This window comes from Macrobrachium nipponense, chromosome 19, assembly GCF_015104395.2.
Source record: "Macrobrachium nipponense isolate FS-2020 chromosome 19, ASM1510439v2, whole genome shotgun sequence".
Classification (NCBI taxonomy): Eukaryota; Metazoa; Arthropoda; class Malacostraca; order Decapoda; family Palaemonidae; genus Macrobrachium; species Macrobrachium nipponense.
Window position 1 is genome coordinate 79,943,063 of NC_061088.1, and position 10,000 is coordinate 79,953,062.

At 44.9% G+C, this 10,000-nt stretch overlaps 1 protein-coding gene across 5 annotated transcripts in view; it reads left to right on the forward strand.

The window, feature by feature from the left end:
• Positions 1 to 10,000, forward strand: part of LOC135218484 (uncharacterized) — a 653,329-nt gene that overhangs the window by 312,164 nt on the left and 331,165 nt on the right. The window lies entirely within an intron of this gene.

Genomic DNA, 10,000 nt, shown 5'->3' on the forward strand with positions numbered 1-10,000 from the left:
AGAACCAGGAGAGAGAGAGAGAGAGAGAGAGAGAGAGAGAGAGAGAGAGAGAGAGAGAGAGAGAGAAATCTAGATTTGGATTTTTCTCTTTTTTTTTTTCTAGTCCTCTCCGCGAACTTCAACTTAATTAGAGAGATTAAAAGAAGCGAAGTCTGATTTCGTCTGGTGTATTGCAAAACGAAAATGTCTTAAATTCTATGGAAAGTTTTTTTTTTTATTAATTTACTAATACATGTTTTCAAGTTTAATGATAGGAAAACCAAATTTTGTTCATTGTGTTATTTCTAATGTTAACAGAACTATGGACTTTTTGTTGATATTCTTTAGCATATCTTAGTCAGTTTATTATTTATAATACTTCCGTGACCAATTTATTTGTGGTTGGAATTAAATTCCTTTAAGATGATACCAAATACTTTATATTTTATAGCAGTTATTTAGCGTATGGGCCTTATTTAGTATTTACTCCACGAAAAAGTCTCGTGTTCTAATTGAAGGTAGGAGATTTTTGAAAATATACTGGTATTTATATTTTTTCTTATCTATTAACAACAAACTCTCAAGTCTGCCGTTATATAGATTATGCAGCAAAAGAGAACATCCTGAATGATATCAAATTCCTTAATTTTTTGTTATCTATTTCAAAAGTTCAAGCGAAGAGGCAATGCATTACAATCCTAGTGATAAAATCCTTCCATTTTAATAGAGTTTTATCTATTTATGAATTTATTAATTTAGATTTTCTTTGTAAAAGTGAGATCCCTTCTTTCTGTATTTCCCTTTACCTTCTCTTATTGCCTAATGAGCACCATATTCTTTGGAAGCTTGAATGTGAAGGCAATGTCCCCTGTGGGCATGTTCCATATGAATAGGGTTAATCTTCTGAGTGATAATAATGATAATACAATCAACAAATTATTCTCAAGAGTACTGTCATATAGTAGACTAGCAGCTGTACCCGTCCTGCGGACGTGTTATCGAACGCACATTCACTTCTAAATGATCTGGACGTACGTCTTTCCCCAGCCAATGCTACTGCGTCACTGACCGGCTCAGTCAGGCACCGCCGGCCGCCGGCAGGCGCATACATGTTGCGACAGGTTACTCGGGAAAATTTTTAATTGCGAAGCCGCCCTTGATAAAACTCTGTCCGTAGTTAAACTCTGGCATTAATGTTAAATGCGTTTGTAGTCATTTATATTAACTCGTGGTACCTGCGCCCTCCTGTTATCAAGGTCAGGGTAGGTTGGCAACGACCCCCTTTTCCCCTGGTCAGTAAGTCGAAAGGGTGTAGGCCTCCTGGCCCCTAATATTGTGGGAAACCCTCGGGCCCCCATTCCCAGGGGGGGAGTGGTCCCCCCTTATTACTGAGTGTGCCTTATGACCCCCATATTTTGGGGAGCCTGTTTGTACCTTTAGAAACACTTCTACTCCGAAATTTGTAAAAAATGATGAGGTATGAAAAAGAGGGGTTATGACCCCCTTAGAAAGGGCCCTCAAATTTCGGATTTTCACTAAAACCTTGCGGGAGGGTGGGGTGAGAGGGGAGTCTATGGCAAAAATTTGGTAACCCTGTCTGTCAACTCCGAAAGTTGCAAGAAAATGAGGGGGTATGAGAAAGGGGGTTGTTATGACCCCCTAAGAAACGGCCCTCGAATTTCGAATTTTGACCAAAACCTTCTTGGGGGTGAAGGAGGTGGGTAAAACTTTGGGAGCCCTAGCTCGCATAGTTTGGGTGAGCACAGCAAACAGACAAGCACATGAGAACGATAGTTGTGGTGATATATGATGGAGGGGAAAAAAATTAAAATTTGCATTTCTTCTGACTTTTCCTTCAAGGTGTGAGTGTGTGTGTGTGTGTGTTTGGACCATGACTGACATGCGGCATGTCATTAGGTGATTTGATGATTGAGTTTGCATGGGGTTGAAAATGAGCAAGGAAGGCCTCTCTCTCTCTCTCTCTCTCTCTCTCTCTCTCTCTCTCTCTCTCTCTCTCTCTCTCTCTCTCATATTCTGTGGTCGTGCTTTTATCCCTCTCACTCTCTCTCTCTCTCTCTCTCTCTCTCTCTCTCTCTCTGTGTTCCTCTCTCTGTCCCTCATACTGGGTTCCTGTTTCTCTCTCTCTCTCTCTCTCTCTCTCATCCATACATCTCCATACACATCCATGCACACACGCTCTACATAATCAAGGTATAAACTCGTGTGTACAACAGACAGGACTTACGTCACCCGCGTGGTGCCTATATGTCACTGACCTACGGTTGTTTCTCAACTAAGGCAATGGTTCGAATCCTGCCGGGGACATCAGCTCTTTTCAATTGTAATTCCTCCTTGCGGGGGTAAGTTCTCTCCAATGTATAGTGAAACGGATACTGAATGGTATGCGTGGCTTAACTTTTGTTTACATTTAAAATATTCATATTATATGCGTCAAATATATATAGATATATATATATATATATATATATATATATATATATATATATTGTTACGTATATAGGGCCTTGAGAGAAGCTAGATACGTAAACGGAAATAATTGAGGGATTTCAAGAGGGAATTGCTTTAACTTACCGTAAACTGATAGTTGTTATTAATTTCTCTTCGTTTAGAGGGAAGGTCGCCAGAGAAAACTCAGCTCGTTACTAAAACTATTTATTTACAAAAGGCCCGTGCTGGCCTGGAGAAAAGTTAAATGATATTGGCCCCCACGTTGGGGCTTATAGTCTCATTCAATTCAAGCTGATTTTCATTCACTTGGGTTAATGCACACTTGCGGCAGAGAGACGGCACGTGACTCATGGAATCTGGAAAAGAATCCCAGATTAAACGAGATAAAAGGAAAAATGACTTCTTGCTTTGATTAAGGCTGATTAATTCTCTAACATTGGGGAAGGTAAACTCGAATGGTTCACTGAGGTATGCACGAAACTTGGTCTTTAACAAGTCACAAAGGGGAGCACGTGGCCCGATGAGGACAAAGGGCTTCTGATGTAGAAGGGGTAAAAATGAGAATTGAAAATGAATTTAGCAAGAGTCGTATGGTAGTAAAGGTGCTGGGTTGAAGTTTTACACTTTCAGACGTACCTTTATGCAATATTCTGTGTATCCTTGTAGAAGAATGCGGCCTGACCTCTGTTCAGGTCTGGGGTTCGTGTCCAACCAGCACGTCGTGGTAGCCTAATTTTGGGAGGCTGGCAATTTGACCTCTGTCCGAGATCACGTCTCGCAGCCGACTGAGAGCGATACTGGTTGTTTTCGAAATCACGGGGCTTCCAAAACCCGCCTCGAGCATTGCCTGAAAGGTGGTAAACACAACGCCAGCAAATTGGGAAGGAAATAGGTCTTATTGTAGAAGTCCCTAAAATCCATCTCGAAGCCTAGCTACTCTTGTGACTTGCCTCTCTTACCCTAAGCTTCCGTCAGACCGAAATATCATTCCTACGACATACCCACACTCTCCCAACAACAGTCGCTTCAGGAGAAGGCATGGCTGCTACTTTATAATTAAATATAACTAAAACTCTGCTGGGAAGGCGAGGCGTTCTATAGACGTAGCAGCTCCCCCTGTTTAGAAGGCATTCACTCCCTTTCGGGCGTGAAGGTCTTGGCTTAAATAAGTTGATCGCCTCGACTACCCAGTTTCTCCTACTCTAACTTGAAGTTTTTTTTGAGCAGCGATACGGCTGACTACAATGGCCTACCTAACTTATAGGCAAAGATGCTAAGTGTACTAACTTAATATAGTGATGTAGTCTAGCCTAATAAATAACTACAGGTTGTCTTGTGACGACAGTCTACTCTACCCCTAGATAAGGTTACTTGAAAATTCTACTTGCTACTAACCTAATGCCCTGGTACTAAATCATTAGCCTAACCTACTCAATACAGTTAAATGAAGACGCAATCATTCCAGAGTGTGGTACGCACAGCAGTAGTTCAGCGACGGAACTGTTAAAATACATAATGAGAGGTAATGATGCGTGGGGATGATGAGTGGTTAATTTACCAGGAGGGAAATGCAATGAGGTAATTATATTTAAGTGAGGGTTAGTATTACAATGGCTAGGGGTTAGAGGGTTAGTGCTACTGGCGAAGATCAGGCTGGCTACCTTCTCTGGGTAGGTGCCAGGATCATTCTGCAAATGAATGCGACACTGTACCTCGGGCACAGGTGTCAAGGAGAGCATGTGGCTCTTTTGTGTTAGTTTGTTAATGATTGGTTACGTCCCTTCTTCTTCTTCTTCTTATTCCTCCAGGACCTGGCTATACCAGTCCTAGGAGTAGACGGAGGCACCGACTCTGGGGAAAGGCCAGAAACGCGGCAGGAGCAGAGGCATGGTAGGGGCCTGAGGGATTGCAGGAGAACACCCTACTTCGGTATCTGGAGGCAACCGTCGTAGAGGTGGAACCTACTGCAGGGGAGGCCCTCACTCCGGCTGCTGCGACAGCCGTCGTAAGGGGAAAACTCCAGGCTGACTCCTGGTCGGGCAGTTCCTGGTTTTCCAGAGGAGGTATGAAGGTTAGGTCTGCCGGAGGTTCATCCTCGGGCGACAGTGGTGAGGGTGAAGAAGACTCATGGACTTTGGATTGGCCATGGGCTGCGGTAAGCTCCATGCCTGTTGGAAGATCTCCTGTAGGAGGATCCTTGGTTAGGTTAGGCGCCGGCGCTAGCTCGGGCCAGGCGCAGAGGTCAAGTTCGGTGGTGGCTCTACGTCCAGGCTGGACGGAGCTTGGCACTGCTCAGTGCTGCCAAGTGGTACTGGCAGAGAGTTGAGGTCGACTGGACCTGTGGCGGGTACCGGAGGTGCAATACCTCTCAGCGTGCCCTTGGTTATGGGAGACAGAGGGTCCTGTCTCTTTTGGAAGGCTAAGCCTTGTGGACTTGGACAGTGTCCGCTGCACATAACTTGCTAGGGCACCTAGGCCAATTTGTGGAGTGCCCTATATTACGTTACAGGTCTTTGCAACGGAACTGTGAATGGTCAATCTCCCTCCTTGGTAACGGGGGAGACTGTTGGTGGATGTACTTCCTAGAGGAGAATAGAAGGTTTCGGTGACTCCTTGCTTTGGAGTGAATTGACATGGGGTTAGGACCCCTAGGCTTTTTGAATTGTGAGGTAGACTTCATGTCTTGCCCTAGGAGGGAGGTCGTAACCCTCCTGGGATGTAGCTTGCAACTGCAAGAGTACATTCTTTGGAGAGTGAGGTCTAGTGACCCTCAATTGGACGGTCGGAAGGATCAGTTTAATGTGATTGATACCTTCAATGGTGATCAATCGACGTCTATCAACATTAGCCCCTCGGGGAAGGGGAATTCTGTCTTCCCGTATCAGGGAGACTTGAGCGCCAGAGTCGTCGTAGGCTCTGACGTGGCTTGGCTGATAATGACTTTGGAGGGGTGCGACAGTTATAGGGCCCTTAGCTGGGGGTCCTAGAGAAGAAGGATTAGTAATGGCCATTGCGACGGCAGGAATATTGTGGTTCGCGCACCCTCCGTAGTTGGCAGACAGTGACCCTTGCGGCCACAGTCTCGGCAGAACTTGTTCCAGAACCTCTTCCGTGGCACTGGATGATAAGGCCGAGATGGCCCCACAGGTTGCGAATCTGCGGAGTCACCAAGGCTGGCAGTGTGCTCTGGCACAGGTGAAGAGTCCTCTCTGGCAGTGATGTGACGTGGGGAGGTTAAGGGAACCTCCGTTGAATCACCCTCGGAAGCAATTTCGGGGTTAACTGGTGGGCTTACCTCTTCCAAAAGGAGGAGGTAGGCGGTAAAAAGGTAAAGGCTGGCAGGATGCGGCAGGAATTTCTATCTCCGGCACTGGATCAGGACCAGGCTCACAAATAGAAAGGATGTCAGGCTGACCAGAGACGGCGGGACTAAGAGAGACAGGGGGTGCAGGGCTGGAAGCTGGCAGAGTGGCTTGAGCTAGGATACTCTCCTTACGGGCCTTCTCCCGCTTGATGTCGAGTTCCTTCTCCTTGAGAGCGAGCTCATGCTTTCGCTCCTCTTCCCTTGCCTTCCTTTCTGCTCTCTGGCTTGCTTTCCCTGCTGGCGCGCAGCAGCCTGCTGCGCCTTTACCACTGGTCTAGTGCTGGTCCAGTGTAACCAGCCTCCTTGCCCAGAGTTATGAGGACTCGGAGCTCTCGAGCTCTACGGCAAAGAAGTCGCGGGAAGCGGGGGAAGACATTTCCCTTAGGCTGCAGTAGAGGCTCTGATGAAAATAAAATAAAAAAATGGCCAGGAAAGGGTACGGAATGGAATAGGAGTGCCTTAACTGTGGAAAAGGAAAGTGGCACTCACTTGGAAAGGTGTTCTGCGACGTGGTAGAGAAAAAGTCTGAGAAGACTGGGTGCTCTGTGGCACTTGGGAAGTGTCCCGTAAGTTGGTGGCACTTCTGGATTGGCACCTTCTAAAGAGGTGAAAAAATCAAATGGAGTGTACGGCGTACGTCACACTTAAGGGCGTTCCTAAGTTGGGAGACGCTGGAATGGTGGGCTACCTGTAGGGTCCAATACAGGTGCACGGCACTTATGAGGAGGCGTTCCTTGGTTCAATGATCCAAAATGGCGGATACTCTATAATGAATGAGCGTTCCGTAGGACGGACACGCAGGTATAGGGCTACCTGTACGTCTGTACAGGTGCGCGGCACTTATGAGGAGGCGTTCCTTGGGCAGCACTAGTAGTGCTGGTATTGCGGCACTTTTGGGGTTTGGGGAGGCGTTCCCTTAGGATGGTCCGAAAGATCACTGATCCTCGTACACGGACATTAATGAATTGGGCGTTCCGTAAGGACGGACACGCAGGTTTGTCAGCACTTAGGGCTGGTATTGCGGCACTTCTGGGAGGCGTTCCCTTGTTGAGTGTTCCGAAGGATCACTGGACCCTTGTACACGGACACACTAATTATTTTTTTGGGCTGTTCCGTAAGGACGGACACGCAGGTTTAATGGCTACCTGTACGGCCTGTACAGGTGCAATGGCATTTATGGAGGCGTTCCTTGAGCACTGGTATCGTGCTGGTGTGTCCCGGACACTACATGCAGTATACTTAAATTATACTGAAGTGAAATGGCACTGCTCATGGCAGAAGGGTAATTAGTGGAGGAGAGAAAGTAAAAGGTGGGAGTACTTCAGCAGCCAGTCGATGGACAAGTTGTCGAATTATCAAGAATTGACGTGCACTGTGGAAATGGTAAGACCTGACGTGCACTGGTGGTGGCCAGTTCCTAAACTGGTAACGACTTCCCCTGTTTTGGAAGTAAATGAATTGTTGGCGTGGCCACACTGTGCGAATTGTGCTTGCGGTATACCGCAAGTCTTTTGTGATAAAAGAAAATGAAAAGACCACTCGGGCAACGACAGGTAATGGAAATTTTAGGAATGCTCAGTCCCTCGCTGAAGTACTCGGTAAATGAAAATAAATAAATGCTTGCAAACTGCAATGGACACAGGCGCGTACGTATCACGCTGTGTAAATGAAAGACACAAGAGACTAATAAATAATGTTAATTCTGCATGCTATAATTAATGGTAAGATGTAGTACTCTTGGCTTCGTGAATACTGTGTTCTGGTTTTCTCTCTCTCTCTCTCTCTCTCTCTCGGAGAGGGTGAAAAATGATATATAATGAACTCCTTATATTTGAATTGAACTACTAATGTGTTCGTTTAATATGACGCAACTTGCGTTAAAATTATCTACTTACGTTAACGTTTTTTGTGAAAGAATTGCTTTTGATAACGTTTTATGAAAAATGATAACGCGCTCGCGGTGAACGATGTTTACGTTAATGTTAGCGGCTTGCGCTTATGAAATGATTTGCGTTTCGATATGAATTTTACAAAGACGCGTTTTACGTTAACAATTCTTGTGATTTGCTCTACTTGAGATTTACGTTAACTTTATGTAAGATTACTAGGTCCCTGTGAACAGTGAAATGACGGTAAGGATTTAAAACGATGTTAGCAAACAATTGTGAATGAGGCTACGTTAAGCGCGAAGTGAAATGAAATTTCGCTCAGCGCGCGAGTGAGCGATGCGAGGTGAAACACGTGAAGGAGCTGGGTAGCGCTGCTAGCGCGCAGCATGTCGTTCAAAACAGCTGATTCTCTGTAAATGCGAAGGCAATTTACAACACAAAATTCTACTTTCTTATTCAAGGCGAATTACGTTAATTTCTCTGGCAGAACGATAGATACTAGTACAGACATTGATATTATTTACGTTAAAACTTCGTGACTTACGTTACTTTGCTTAAATTGTTTAGATAATGTTGAAAGAGGAAACAAACATGGCTGCCGCTGTGAATGAGACGAAGGTTGGTTGAGACCGCGCAGGCGCGAGAGAGCTCTAAGCTGAATTCAAGCTGAGAGGTAGCGGTTACCAACACTTGGAATGAAACTAAGTTAAAAATGGATTCCCTAACATATCACAGACAAAAGAATTGTACACTTCTTTTGCCGTAACTATTAGTAAAACACTCCTAACTAGCTAGCTTTTCACAGCAATAAACCCTGGCAAAGCACTTCCTAGTTTTGATCTGGTTCTTTCTGGCATCTATTCTACACACGTGCTCTGTCTCGTCCGACGAGGACAGCACAAAGTAACAGAGAATTCGCGAGGCAAATTGTTTGCTCGCCGCTAAAATAAAGCTCTGGCGCGTTCGCCGTTACAATAATAAGATTTCTACCTACGCTCTTTAAACACTTCTACAATAAAAATACTAAACGTACCTTAAGCTAACATTGGTTATAGAATAATCATATTAATGAATGGAATACCTTACCGTGAGTCAGTGTGTCTTCTTTCCCTGCAAGTGTGCTTGATTTACTTTTTGTAAAATAATTTACAGTTTACGTTTTACAACGGATAACGCGATTTACAAGCTTTTTTAAGCAAGCCCGGATTCGATCCTCGGCGAGGTCGACAATGTTACGTATATAGGGCCTTGAGAGAAGCTAGATACGTAAACGGAAATAATTGAGGGATTTCAAGAGGGAATTGCTTTAACTTACCGTAAACTGATAGTTATTAATTTCTTTCTTAGAGGGAAGGTCGCCAGAAAACTCAGCTCGTTACTTTAAAACTATTTATTTACAAAAAGGCCCGTGCTGGCCTGGAGAAAAGTTAAATGATATTGGCCCCCACGTTGGGGCTTATAGTCTCATTCAATTCAAGCTGATTTTCATTCACTTGGGTTAATGCACACTTGCGGCAGAGAGACGGCACGTGACTCATGGAATCTGGAAAAGAATCCCAGATTAAACGAGATAAAAGGAAAAATGACTTCTTGCTTTGATTAAGGCTGATTAATTCTCTAACATTGGGGAAGGTAAACTCGAATGGTTCACTGAGGTATGCACGAAAACTTGGTCTTTAACAAGTCACAAAGGGGAGCACGTGGCCCGATGAGGACAAAGGGCTTCTGATGTAGAAGGGGTAAAAATGAGAATTGAAAATGAATTTAGCAAGAGTCGTATGGTAGTAAAAGGTGCTGGGTTGAAGTTTACACTTTCAGACGTACCTTTATGCAATATTCTGTGTATCCTTGTAGAAGAATGCGGCCTGACCTCTGTTCAGGTCTGGGGTTCGTGTCCACCAGCACGTCGTGGGTAGGCCTAATTTTGGGAGGCTGGCAATTTGACCTCTGTCCGAGATCACGTCTCGCAGCCGACTGAGAGCGATACTGGTTGTTTTCGAATCACGGGGCTTCCAAAAACCGCCTCGAGCATTGCCTGAAAGGTGGTAAACACAACGCCAGCAAATTGGGAAGGAAAATAGGTCTTATTGTAGAAGTCCCTAAAATCCATCTCGAAGCCTAGCTACTCTTGTGACTTGCCTCTCTTACCCTAAGCTTCCGTCAGACCGGAAATATCATTCCTACGACATACCCACTCTCCCAACAACAGTCGCTTCAGGAGAAGGCATGGCTGCTACTTTTATAATAATTATATAATTAAAACTCTGCTGGGAAGGCGAGGCGTTCTATAGACGTAGAA